General features: G+C 39.3%; 1 protein-coding gene across 2 annotated transcripts in view; it reads right to left on the reverse strand.

Annotated features, from left to right (window-relative positions):
• Nucleotides 1-6,338, reverse strand: part of LOC108716290 (scavenger receptor class A member 5) — a 124,722-nt gene extending 118,384 nt beyond the window's left edge. Inside the window, exon 1 of one of the 2 annotated variants that reach the window (XM_041563654.1) lies at nt 6,036-6,338. The gene's annotated coding sequence lies outside the window, so the exon portion shown is untranslated. Of the gene's footprint in view, nt 1-5,951 lie in introns of both variants that reach the window. The other variant, XM_041563653.1, reaches the window with a different exon arrangement.
• Nucleotides 6,339-14,949: the final 8,611 nt, after the last annotated feature.

Consider the following 14,949-nt stretch of genomic DNA (forward strand, 5'->3'; position numbering starts at 1 on the left):
CACACACAGGCAGATCTGGGCATTGACCTCATCACCCAATCACCGGATCCACAGGAACAATATAGCGGCAACTAAAACATGCATGTGTTTTTCAAAAGAAATATTTGCTCCAAGGTTTTCTTGCACCTTGAGCCAAAGCACCTATTGCTGCTATTAATGCCCAGGGACATTAAATGGGAACTTGGTCTAAGTTGTACATAATGAAAGAAACTGTAATTCTAAGCAAGTTCTCTATAAATGAATTACTGATTTTCAGTGGTTTTAACATTATGTTTAAATGCAATGACTTTTGAAACAATCCTTCAGCCAAGTCTTCATTTTCCACAATACCTTGAAAAGTTCAAGACAGGTCTCCACCTATTGTATGTAGAACCAGGTCAATACAACAGTTATGGTGCTGATTTACCCAAAAATCACATTATTGTCATTAATTCAGCAGAAAAATCTGTATCATTAACATTAGGTAATTATAGGATAGGGCTAAAAAGCAGGTTATTAAAAAATAAAAATATCCTTTTAACTATATCCCAACATTTTGTAGCTCCCAAGAGGAAACCAGAGGGCAGGAGACATGGGCTGGCATTTACATGGTTACATGTTAAATTGGGTTGAAAAAAGACAAAGTCCATCAAGTTCAACCCCTCCAAATGAAAACCCAGCCCCATACACACACCCCTCCCTACCGTCACATAAATGATATATACCCATATCTATACTAACTATAGAGTTTAGTATCACAATAGCCTTTGTATTATGTCTGTCCAAGAAATCATCCAAGTCCCTCTTATAGTCATTAACTGAATCATCACCCGGCAGTGCATTCCCCAACCTCACTGTCCTCACTGTGATGAACCCCCTACTCTGTTCCTTTAAATGAAACTTCTTTTCTTCTAGTCTGAAGGGGAGGCCTCTGGTACGTGATTCTCTTTATGGGTAAAAAGGTCCCCTGCTATTTGTCTATAATGTCCTCTAATGTACTTGTAAAGTCTAACCATGTCCCCTCACAAGCACCTTTTTTCCAGAGAAAACAACCCCAAACTTGTCAGTCTCCCCTCATAATTTAACTCTTCCCTCCCTCTAACCAGTTTAGTTGCACTTAGTCTCTGCACTCTCTCCAGCTCATTTATATCCCTCTTAAGGACTGGAGTCCAAAACTGCCCCCATACTCCAGATGAGGCCTCACCAGGGACCTATAAAGAGACACAATTATGTTTTCATCCCTTGAGTTAATGCCCTTTTTTATACAAGAACTTTATTTGCTTTAGTAGCCACAGAATGACACTGCCCAGAATTAGACAACTTGTTATCTACAAAGACCCCAAGATCCTTCTCATTTAAGGAAACTCCCAACACACTGCCATTTAGTGTATAACTTGCATTTATATTAATTTTGCCAAAGTGCATAACCTTGCATTTATCAACACTGAAAATTTAGTTTATTAATACGCTATATTTTTTTACCCTCAAATCATTTTATTGTCTAGAACTGTAAAAAATGGATTTACATTTTAATATATGTTAAAGACTTTTTTTGGGGTGGTGGAGGGAGCTTAAAATTCCATTTTCCACCTCGTTCAGGCTGGGCAGCCTCAACAGTCAAAACATCAATAAATATGCCAGTGGAAAGGTACCTCTGCCCCAAAATAGATGGAAAGGGATGCTTAAGAACGCAATGATGAAAGCAGTCATGCTCTCAAGTGTATATTTCATACAATTATTTTAGTAAATCTTTCCAATGTATGGGGCTCATTTCCTCTGCTTCCTACATATCAAGCAGCTACACAGTCAAGGGCACAACTCCAAATACATAAGCAATAGAACTATGGGATACTTCTGGTGTCACCGATATGAAACGCTGAGCTAAGTGACCGTAACTTTTAGTTAAGAGGCCACTTCATGGACATCATGGAGCACTTGAGCCTTAGTTACATCCCCAGATCTGGTATAACATAAATCCCCTTGTCTTGGGGAAAACACAAGCTATGCTCAGAATGATGAGGAAAATCTGATCCCTATGCAAACATATAATACTGGAATCCAACTGGCTTGGAAACTTTACTCTTGAGCAAGTGGTTTTTGAACTTCAAGTTCTCGTTTGAGGGCAAAAATATCATGCCCTCCCCCTGCTTATTAAAAAATGTTACATTCATATTAGTTGTGCAGAGGAGTTTGGACAGCTAATAAATATTCATGGCAAATATCATGGCCTACATGCTACCCACCTCCCAGCTATTGCTCCTGCCTTCAGAAAGGTGTGCGGCCATACACGGTCACAGATCTACACCTTATGGACTTATGCTGGTCTTACAGCAGAAGAGTCGCTTGTTTGGTTAGGTCCCAATTTGGCCTCCAATATGGTGGGCTAGATAAAACCAATGATTTACACATAGTAGGAACTTATGAGAGACCGACATATGGCTGAATTTAGTTGGAAAGGCCATCAGTTTTCTCATATATGCAGAAGCCAATTGTCTACTGGTCTGGAGGGGCTAAACCAGCAGCTAATACTGGTCTGTGTAAGGCCTGCTTTAGAATAGGTGTTAAAAAAGCTTGTGGATAATTACTCAGTCTACATTGGTATTATGGAACATTTTTAATTCAAAAAATACCGGGACAAATACATTTAGTAGAGCTACACATTTCTACAAATGATACATTTAAGTTGAATATTTCCCTTAAACTGAGTATTTACATAACATGCAATTGCTACACAGTATACAAATTATTAGCACATCTAAGGGCTATATTTTATATGCTTATAACAAGTATATGGTTGAAAAACATAACTAATACATCAGTACCTACAATGCACCATCATCAATGAACCCTCAAGAGCAGTAGTTCTTAACTGATTGAAAATTTATTTCCATGGCATTGCTAACAATTTCAGCAATTTTAGCCATCTTGCTTGGTGATGGAATTTTCCCACATTGGTTGGTATCATGTGCAGTAGCTGCATGATTTGGTGGAAGACTAGGACAAGCCTGTGCCATAGATGAGTCTGCTGCCCAAGGTACTGCTATGATGACCTTCTGCACCTTCTCACTCAACAAGATTGCCAGACCCGGGACCATTAATAGCAACAGTATTATATGATAAAGCAACAAGGAGTATCCATGATTTAGGATGTACAAGAGCACATTTTAAACGAGGATAAACTACTGGTGCACCACATATAAAGGCATCTGAGCAATGAGGTGGATTTTACAGATGTAAGACAAGAGCCACCTAATGGTGCAAGGAGAACTAAAGCCTAACTAAAGAAGTAGGTAGAATTGTTGTACATGATGTTTTGTGCTTCTGTACCAGCCCAAGGCAACCACAGCCCATTAGCAGTAAAGATCTGTGTCTCCAAAGATGCCCCAGTAGCTCCCCATCTTCTTTTCTGCTGATTCACTGATTCACATGCTCTGTGCTGCTGTCACTTACTGAGCTTAGGGAGCCACTCACAATATACAGTACACATAGAATAGAAATGTCACAATATAAGGCTGATTAGTAATTAATACACATAATTACTACATGGCAGCACAGAAACCAGTGCAATTAGCATCAGAATGTAATAATCAGCAAACCTGTAGCATCAGCTTATATTACAGCCAGGGAAGCTCATTTTCTGCTGGATAATTAGTGACGAGCCCTAAGCTTAGCTTCTCAACAGCCAATCAGAGCCCACTGAAGATGTGAGTGGTGACCCCCTGTGACAAGTCTAAAGTCCTGTATCATTGCTGCTATTGACAAGCATAAGTTCAGTATGTGAAATATGGTATTTTATCTACATTAATTTTTAGGGTTTAGTTCTCCTTTAAGGAATTCCTTATGGCAGTACAAGATCAGTCATCCAAAGGGCTCCACTTGGGTTTATTATTGTAGCGTCATGTGAGGACTACCTGAATAATTGTTAGGCTGCAGTTTATTAGAAATAAATTGTTCTGTCCTGAGAGGGAGGGTGAATTGGAACCGTACCCACAATGTGGATTTTGGAATTTCTAGGTGATATCATCATGAGTTCTGGCCTTATGTGCACACGCTATCAACATGTTGGGGAAGTATTTGTGGATAATATGGATGTGCCTGTCACAGTAATGAACAGCACGGGGGCATTATTCTTCTGTACAACTATAATCCTATTGCACCCTAAAGTATTGGCTACGGTGTTTGGCCACTCACTTAATATACATGGGTTTCATACTACACCCCTTCCACCAAGATGAGCATTTGGAGGAGATGCATTTATTATGTTCAGCGACTAATATCTCAGTACATAGTAGCAGCTTCTCACTGAGGGTTCTCTCAGCCCAACACTTGGAAAAGTTTACACGTTACCTCTATCTTTATGAATCTTGGGGTACCTTGAGTAATGGATAACATGCCAACTATTACACAGTCTGCTCAGTTGTAGTGTGTGCTGCTACAATGACTCACAAAGGTCAGCAATCCATACTACTTACTAAATTGCATTTATTGTCCTCCATTCAGCCTTACTCTTCAATAGACTTATATGAGGCCATACTAGAACTTTACATTTCTAAAGGAAATACCTGAACCTGTATGTATTACATGGGTTACTCTACGCTCTCAATTTCCCTTTACCAAGCAATCATCCAATCTTCAAGAAGTTCAATTAACATCTTATGCTCTATATTTATAGCATTAATTGGTCATTAAGCAAGGAGATAAACACTCAATAGATGCATCCTTTACCATATCCCCATACAATCAAACTTTACACCACAATAATTCAGTTGGGCTACTGTTGTACCCCCGTCATAATCTCATTTCACATAAGGAATTACCAATAAAATTTCATGTTTGATTTTTTTGTGATCTGGATTAGCTAACGTCATTAACACCGTGGTCCAAAAATAAGTGGAGTCAAACTCCATTTTTTTCAAAATGGCAGACACATGTGGTGATGGTAGGGGGGGAAGAGAGGGTGTACTATAGGAAAATGGTTTTAACTATAACTGTGGTTAAGAGTACACAGGGGCAGAGGCAATACATGGAAGTTCTACGTTAGGAGTAGATACATGGTACCCTAGGTGCTAAAACATTGATGCTACTCTCTACAGTCACATGCTACAAATACTTCCCATCTGGCTTACTGCACCAGGAATGAGTAAATAAGAATTTCCATGTCTGCCCCTTTATGGTCCAATATTTTATTATTACCACATAGCTCATAACAAATCCCATGATACATGAAGGTAGAGCAACTCAACTATAGCCCTAACAATATGAACAACACACATTTGTACCACCTAACTTGCCATCAGGTTGGGGAAAAACAAACCCAGCCCTACAGTTTGGGAATCTCTGCCCTAAGTGAAGCTTGTAAGACACCTTATTATATAATCAAGTCTCTTTCTGGCTGCCACTACCACTGGTACCAACAACCAGATGTAGGTTTCACTCTGAAGACAAAAAAAATGACAAATGATTCCAAATGCATAAAAAGTAAAACATAAAAACCTGCTGCAAATTTGCTGAGATTAAACCACAGACTACAAGTGAATCTACAGGTTGATGCCCAGATGCCCTTCTGATTCCTCATTCATTTTACCTGTCTGCACTTTGTGAATCTGGCAGAGCAGGAGGAAAGGGAATATGTCTAACACTGTCATAAGTTATTAAGCAAATAGTTGTCTGAAAATATGCAGAAATATAATTAAACAAAACAAATACATGCCCCAGAAACATCAAAATATGATTGCTAATCACTGGAGCCAAAGCAACAAAACAGCAATCTTAGAAAGAAATAAAGTTAAAAGGGAAAGTAAAGCCCACTCAAACAATACACTTGTTTCATTAGTTTTCCGGCATAGGAATGCCGGGAGTCGTAGTTTTGTATAAGCATGCACATTTTATTTTATAGGATTCCTCATAATAAAGGTTGCCCAGCTGGGGAATAAGGATCCAGTGTAAGGCACCTGTGTATTTGGGTCACTCACCTGTAGCTGAAGGCACCTCTGCCCCCTGGGATGTTCTCCCCCAGCTCTTTGCAGCACAGGGCTGTAGACAAGGTAGAGATTTACCTGGAGTTGTGTCCCTTACACTGCAGGTTCTTTCTCCACATTCCCATCCAGTAATGAGTGTTGTCCCAGGATACTTGGGACAGGACTTTATTCTTACACTGCTCCTTGCCCTCAGTACAATCTCCTAACAGTACTTTGGGGAAGTTGTTTGCAACAGTTTTGGAGCCACTTTGTTTTGGAAAAAAAGAGCTTTATTTCTTATTTGACAGTCCACACAATGCACCCACCCCTTTTGGTTACAAAAAAAATGTATTGATGAATCCTCAAAACGTGCTGCCCCATCACACACACATGTCCATAGAAACTGGTGGGTTCTTCTTCTTCCAGATTCAATTTGGGTTTTCAGCTGTGCTGGGGAATGGATGCCCCCTTGTGTTAACAACTACAACTGCACCGGCTACACTTGTTTACTGTATTAGTTGTATTGCCTTCAAGGGCTAATTGCCTCAGGCACACACATAATGAAGCTCTGAGGAGTAGTGGATGTAGTAAGGAAGAAATAACACAGCAGTAATTCTTTTGTGGTTGCTTCGTCTGTAGAAGAGAGAAGAATGGAAGCTGATGTCTATAGTAGCTGTGGGAATAAAAGTATTTTGGAAGGGAGTGTGGCTGTGGGATAGCAGGTATAGTAGGGAGAGAGGGTGTCTATAGTAACAGTGGATAATAGTCTCTGGGAAGGGAGTGTGACTGTGGGATAGCAGGTATAGTAGGGAGAGATGGTGTCTATAGTAACAGTGGGATAATAGTCTCTGGGAAGGGAGTGTGACTGTGGGATAGCAGGTATAGTAGGGAGAGATGGTGTCTATAGTAACAGTGGGATAATAGTCTCTGGGAAGGGAGTGTGACTGTGGGATAGCAGGTATAGTAGGGAGAGATGGTGTCTATAGTAACAGTGGGATAATAGTCTCTGGGAAGGGAGTGTGACTGTGGGATAGCAGGTATAGTAGGGAGAGATGGTGTCTATAGTAACAGTGGGATAATAGTCTCTGGGAAGGGAGTGTGACTGTGGGATAGCAGGTATAGTAGGGAGAGATGGTGTCTATAGTAACAGTGGGATAATAGTCTCTGGGAAGGGAGTGTGACTGTGGGATAGCAGGTATAGTAGGGAGAGATGGTGTCTATAGTAACAGTGGGATAATAGTCTCTGGGAAGGGAGTGTGACTGTGGGATAGCAGGTATAGTAGGGAGAGATGGTGCCTATAGTAACAGTGGGATAATAGTCTCTGGGAAGGGAGTGTGACTGTGGGATAGCAGGTATAGTAAGGAGAGATGGTGCCTATAGTAACAGTGGATAATAGGCTCTGGGAAGGGAGTGTGACTGTGGGATAGCAGGTATAGTAGGGAGAGATGGTGCCTATAGTAACAGTGGATAATAGGCTCTGGGAAGGGAGTGTGACTGTGGGATAGCAGGTATAGTAGGGAGAGATGGTGCCTATAGTAACAGTGGGATAATAGTCTCTGGGAAGGGAGTGTGACTGTGGGATAGCAGGTATAGTAGGGAGAGATGGTGCCTATAGTAACAGTGGATAATAGTCTCTGGGAAGGGAGTGTGACTGTGGGATAGCAGGTATAGTAGGGAGAGATGGTGTCTATAGCAACAGTGGGATAATAGTCTCTGGGAAGGGAGTGTGACTGTGGGATAGCAGGTATAGTAGGGAGAGATGGTGCCTATAGTAACAGTGGATAATAGTCTCTGGGAAGGGAGTGTGACTGTGGGATAGCAGGTATAGTAGGGAGAGATGGTGTCTATAGTAACAGTGGATAATAGTCTCTGGGAAGGGAGTGTGACTGTGGGATAGCAGGTATAGTAGGGAGAGATGGTGCCTATAGTAACAGTGGATAATAGTCTCTGGGAAGGGAGTGTGACTGTGGGATAGCAGGTATAGTAGGGAGAGATGGTGTCTATAGTGACAGTGGCTAATAGTCTCTGGGAAGGGAGTGTGACTGTGGGATAACAGGTACTGTATATAGTGGGTGAGTATATAATACAGTAGGAAGAGATGGTGACAGTGTGTAAAGGTGATAGGGATTCAGACAGTAAGTATCACAGGGAAGAATGATAGATATTTAGCAGTGCCAAACAAGTAAAACATAGAAAATAATTTTAGACAATAATAGTAATAATGGGCAGCACTATGTCACAAGGACAAAATACAAAGTGAATTACTGAGCCTTTAGACGCATTGAGGTGCAACAGGACAGTAAGTAATTGGGGCTCCTCATTAATCTTTATTATAATAAACATTAGAATTGTGTGGGTGAGGGGCACATGCAGAGCTGAGAGTTACAACACAAGCGGTGTCTATGCTGTGATATGAGTAACAGTGAAATATGAGAAGAGCTGACAATCTGTCTTTTTCTTCTCTGAAAAGTTGCAGTTACTAGAGGCAGCACATTGAGCTTGTCTCTCACTTTTGATAATAAAAGAGTTGTAATAATACAGTTATGATGTAACTGTGATGTAACTGATGTAACTGTGATGTAACTGATGTAGCTGTGATGTAAGTGATGTAGTTGTGATGTAACTGATGTAGTTGTGATGTAAGTGATGTAGTTGTGATGTAACTGATGTAGTTGTGATGTAAGTGATGTAGTTGTGATGTAAGTGATGTAAGTGATGTAGTTGTGATGTAGTTGTGATGTAAGTGATGTAGTTGTGATGTAAGTGATGTAGTTGTGATGTAAGTGATGTAAGTGATGTAGTTGTGATGTAAGTGATGTAAGTGATGTAGTTGTGATGTAAGTGATGTAACTGATGTAGTTGTGATGTAAGTGATGTAGTTGTGATGTAACTGATGTAGTTGTGATGTAAGTGATGTAGTTGTGATGTAAGTGATGTAAGTGATGTAGTTGTGATGTAAGTGATGTAGTTGTGATGTAAGTGATGTAGTTGTGATGTAAGTGATGTAGTTGTGATGTAAGTGATGTAGTTGTGATGTAAGTGATGTAGTTGTGATGTAAGTGATGTAAGTGATGTAGTTGTGATGTAGTTGTGATGTAAGTGATGTAGTTGTGATGTAAGTGATGTAGTTGTGATGTAAGTGATGTAGTTGTGATGTAAGTGATGTAGTTGTGATGTAACTGATGTAGTTGTGATGTAACTGATGTAGTTGTGATGTAAGTGATGTAGTTGTGATGTAAGTGATGTAAGTGATGTAGTTGTGATGTAAGTGATGTAAGTGATGTAGTTGTGATGTAAGTGATGTAGTTGTGATGTAAGTGATGTAGTTGTGATGTAAGTGATGTAGTTGTGATGTAAGTGATGTAGTTGTGATGTAAGTGATGTAGTTGTGATGTAAGTGATGTAGTTGTGATGTAGTTGAAGCGTTGCAGAGTCGCCATGTTCCCATTCTACTGGCAGCGCTGGGTATTTGTCCAGTTTGCTGCAGTTAGTGCAGGACATGGATGGGATGTGAGTTGCAGCACAGGGAACACAGGGGATTCATGGGGCCAGATTAGTGTTGATTAAATGAAGGTTAGTAACAGTAACTCACTTTTAACTCTATTTACACATAAACTGATTAATTTTGAAACACTTTGGAATCATTGTGCATTGCTGCTCTATCAGCACAGTCTGCATCAAATCAAGTGAGTAAGACCCTGTAGGATATGGTTTAATAATTTACTAATAACATGGGAGTGTATGAAGAGTTTGTTATTGATTCACAATACAATGTACACTGAGAGGCTCCAGCACATCCTGTTTCCTTTCCCTGTCCCCATCAGGTGACCTGCACAGACCAATCCCGGGTTGGATAAACTCCAATAACGTCGAGAAAACCCGCTTTGTACCTAGGAATCCAACCATTGGTCATTCGCCGGCCATGTGATTTTCATAATTGTGATTGGTCCTGTGTTAACATGTGCCTAAAGCAGCCAACAGGCTTTCCCTGCGGCGCTGTAATTAGCCTGCGCGTGATTGGTGGAGATGTCCCGCGTGATAGTTAAGGGGTGGAACGATAACCGAAGCGTTCATTTTGTGTGGGACACGAGTTGGGGAGGGTGGTGTGTGCTGAGCTCCTGAGAATTGTGACTGGGGGAGGGGGGAAGACTAACTTTCTTATGAGAGGAAGAGTTAGGGAGATAAAATATACCGTGTGCAGCGGTTACCTGATAGTTTAAAGGTCGGGGAACTAAAATTCTCGGTGTTGTGAGGTGATTTATCAGGGGAAATGATTTCTCACAGCGGCGCGGTGTTAACTGGGCTCGGGTTGCTTCAGTCCTAGTGATCCCGCTCTTTTGTCTCCCCAACCCGAGTGTGTTTGTGGCTGCGGGGAGGCCTAGAAACTGCAGGACATTTTATTTTCTTTAGTGAGAGCCTGAAACCTACAGACAAAGCAGAGTAATGGTGAATTATATGATTGTGTGAGGGAAAATATAGGTGGAAAGAGCAGGGCTGAAACTACAGGAATTAGACCCTGTGGCTTCTGGGGGCCCCTGGAGATATTGGGGCCCCAATTCATATACAATTTCAATCAATATTGGTGAAACTGATAAATCTCTAGACATTTTGGGGCTTGGAATTCTTTTACTGTGGAGCCCGGTAATATCTAGTTGCCACTGGTAAAGAGTTTACGGGGCACCAAGCTTCATGTTCAGCTTCTCTTCAGGAAAAGTGATTTACATATTATACACAGTTATAGTTCAACCCTGCGGCTGCTGCATATACTGCCCATGAATGAACGAGCTGCAGTGTTAAAACCAGGGCTTTTATATTCCTGCATGACGTTCCACTGGGATCATTTATTTTATTGTCCAGCGAGGACTTTTTAATTCAGTTTTAAAGCCTACAATAAAAACTGGAGGAGTAATCGTGTGGAAACAGTCCTTTTATTTTAATGGCAAAATGTGATGTTCAGTTGGTTAACCAGTGAATAGAAAATTAAAAGAGCGGGCAGCTTCCTGGGGCAGGAATTGTGGAAGATTATGGCAGTTCATTAGGTTTCTGTATATAATATGGGTTATCGTAATAGCCACCCGTGTGGAATCAAAAGTAAGGATGAACGAACCCAACCGGTTTGCTTCGCCGAAAAATTAGCAAAGTGCAAAAATTCACGAAAATGCGTTGAAGTCTGTAGGCAACAATTTTTTGGACATGCGGCAATTTTTTTTGACCCATTAAAGTCTATAGGTGTCTTTTTCGCTGCGAATCGCTAATCATAAGATAAAGAGATCATGTCCCAATACCATTTACGTATTTATAAAATGAGTCATTAAAAATAAATTGAATTGTTCCAGGAGGGGGTCAACCCACCAGAGATGGAGTTAATCACAAGCTGCATGGCTCCCAGTAATTAAACGGATTCCTTACTGCATGGTATTAAGGGGCCCCATAATCCATGAATCCTATTGAAATCAGTTTCACAATAATCATTGCGTTTCCCCCTCTCCCATTTTCAGCTAATTTGTTTATAGCTTGCATAGCAGTGTTATAAACCAAATAAATGTAAAGTCCTGTTAATTGTATTAATTGCACATGTTTCTAAAACACCAGTATGTTTGTCAGTGCTGTACAATTGATAGGTGTATACATTGAACATAGATTACATATGAAATTATAACTAATATGAGGTGAAGAGGCCTCTGCACAATAGAGCTTACAGTCTAAAAATGTATGAATAGTTGCAATCTATCAGCATCCCAAGTGGGCTGGTATATGGTAAGGCATGGTGGAATTTATTGAGCTGATATTAAATATATTGTATATTGCCTCAACACTGGGGGAAAGTTGATAAATTGGCTTTTACAATTTCATTTTAGTAAACATTTTTCAGTAACACCCTTGCAAAGTTTGTGCAGCTATGCTTTATCTGCATTTTATAGCTTGCGGCTATACACAACAGAACAAAAAAAATTGGCAGCTACTAATGGAAGATTCTGGCAGTAATGCCTCTTTATCTGGATTTTATGGATCCAAGAACCATATAGAACCAAGTAGATCCTTGTAATATATTCATTGAACTATAAAATTGACTTGATTAATATTCTGACTTATGTGGAGCACTTCACTTTAATCATTATAAAAATATCAAAAAAATAAATATCACAACAAATGCAAAATTAAAATTTCTCGTCGATGAGTTAAATATTTTATTGGTTCTTGTTACTCCAAAAAAATGACTTCGCATTTTTCTAGATCTAGATTAGTAAAACATGTTTCTTTAAATTATTGGTTTGAAAACTTAAAGCTTTACAAATAGATTTAATTATCATTTATCACTGTTAAAATGTGCAGAAAAAAAGTATGTTCTAAAAAAGTTTTTACAAGTAAATCTTGAAATGAGGAAAGACACCATTTTGTTTTTGAACTTGATGTGTAAATGAATTTGTAAATTTTTTTTTATATATCACCAGCAAATGTTAAACCACTATTTGCAAGCAAATGGTCACAGGAGATAGGACAGTGGGAGTACTGGTTTCCATAGCTCACAGTAGGTTTCAGTCTAAAGGGATGAGCAGTTGAGATGTGATGGTTCAGGGTACATACAAATACAAAAAGCTGCCAGAATTTGAGAAGCCGCCATCTAAGACCTGTCAAGGTCACACATAAGTCAATGGGAGATGTCCCTTTCCCAATTGGAAGATGACGTACTCTGCGTTGGGTTTAGCTAGATAATCTGATAAAACCCAAAAAAAAGAGGAAAAGAAGTTTGAAAAAGTTGTACGATTCGGATTTTCCCTCAATTTTATTGGGTTTTTACTGATTCAAGTTATTTTATTAATAAATAAGGCAAAATTGGGGATGGGTGTTTGGTTGAACTTATTTTATTTAATATGAGATACATTTGGATTTTAGTAAATAACCCCCTAAAAGTTACCGGCAGTTTAAACTTTATTGTGGAACATCATATAATTATATAGTAGTTGCAGTACTTATTCCTGCTGTTTCAGCCATTCTGATTATTGTAAATGAGGAATATTATAAATATTTATAAAAACTACCTGAATATTCTTAATTCTTTAAACTTGACTTCAAATGGACCCAATGGCAAACATCAAAATGTTGATTTATTACTTGGTTGCACTATTGATTTTCATCACTTTTATGGATTTTGGACAGATTCTACATGCCTTTTTCAAATCTCAATATACTATTGCTTTGATAACAGCTTCAGTTGGCAATGTCTCATTTAAATTCTTATCAATTAAATAGTTTTAACAATAACAAAAGGTTACATAACCGAGCTTCTCTCCACACTTTATACATATGTGTACTATTTAATTGAAAACATAGGCATGACTCAGATTATTCTACTAGTATTGATGTAATTAATTTTACACTCGTTCTTGTGACGTTTTTTAGTTTATTCTGGCAAATGATTTCAAGTTATTTGTGTATACTATTTTTTGAAATTTTTTAATCGAAACAAATTAAATTAACAGAATGGGTCATGAGGGGTCCGGGTGGACAAAATTCAGGCCGTCAGCAGGTGGAGAAAAATAAGCACTGCCATAGATAAGCTGGCAAACCCACAATTTACAGGTTGTTTCTAAAAGACAATGACTTATGCATTTTGTGCTTGAGGTTTTTACATCAAGGAAATGTGGGTATTTAAAGATCACCAAATCATTGTTATAGGAAACAATAATCACAAAGCAGATCTTGAATAAACGACATTATTTACAAAACCCATGGATTAGCAAACAGGAATTCATATCTGAGGGGTGTCTAAGTTTAATGTAAATTTCAAATTACCTCTGTTTGCATTTTACAGTGATTCTCCCCATCTGCCTAAATCCTTTCAGTACCCTGCATAGTCTCAATTTGCTTGTGTACTTACAATCATATGAAAAAGTTTGGGAACCCTTCTTGATTCTTTGGAGTTTTGTTTATCATTGGCTGAGTTTCAAAGTAGCAACTTCCTTTTAATATACAACATGCCTTATGGAAACAAAAGTATTTCAGCCGTGACATAACGTTTATCAGATGACCAGAAAATATGCATCATAAAATTAGACAGGTGCATAAATTTGGGCACCCCAACAGAGATACTTAGCTGAGCCTCCTTTTGCAACAGCAACTAGATGCCTCCTATAGCCTTTGAGTGTCTGCATGGGGGTATTTTGACCATTTGTCCATACAAAATCTCGCCATTTCAATTAAATTTGATGGCTGCCGAGCATGGACAGCCTGCTTCAAAGTATGCTGTAGATTTTCGATGATATTCAAGTCAGGGGACTGTGACCATTCCAGAATATTGTACTTCTCCCTCTGCATAAATGCCTTTGTAGATTTCCAAGTGTGTTTAGAGGCATTGTCTTGTTGGATTATACAACCCCTGTGTAACTTGATCTTTGTGACTGATGCTTGAACATTATCCTGAAGAATTTGATGATCTTGGGTTGAATTCATCCGACCCTCAACTTTAACAAGTCCCTGAACTAGCCACACAGCCCCACAGCATGATGGAACCTCCACCAAATTTGACAGTAGGTAGCAGGTGGTTTTCTTGGAATGCGGTGTTCTTCCGCCTTGCAAAGCACTTTTTGTTATGACCAAATGCAAAACTTGTCTCATCAGTCCAAAGCACTTTGTTCTAAAATGACTGTGGCTTGTCTAAATGAGCTTATGCATACAACAAGCAGAAAGGGCTTCTTTCTCGTCACCCTGCCATACATACAGTATGTTCTTTGTGCAAATTACACTGAATTGTAGAATAATGATACACCATCTGCAGCAAGATGTTCTTGCAGGTCTTTGGAGGAGGTCTTTGGAGGAGATCTTTGGGTTGTCTGTAACCATTCTCACAATCTTCCGCATATACCTCTCCTGTATTTTTCTTGGCCTGCCAGACCTGGGTTTTACAGCAACTGTGCCTGTGGCCTTCCATTTCCTGATTCCATTCCTTACAGTTGTAACTTCTGAGATAGCTTTTTGTAGCCTTCCCCTAAATCATGATACTGAACAATCTTT

This window comes from Xenopus laevis, chromosome 5L (genome assembly GCF_017654675.1).
Source record: "Xenopus laevis strain J_2021 chromosome 5L, Xenopus_laevis_v10.1, whole genome shotgun sequence".
NCBI lineage: Eukaryota > Metazoa > Chordata > Amphibia > Anura > Pipidae > Xenopus > Xenopus laevis.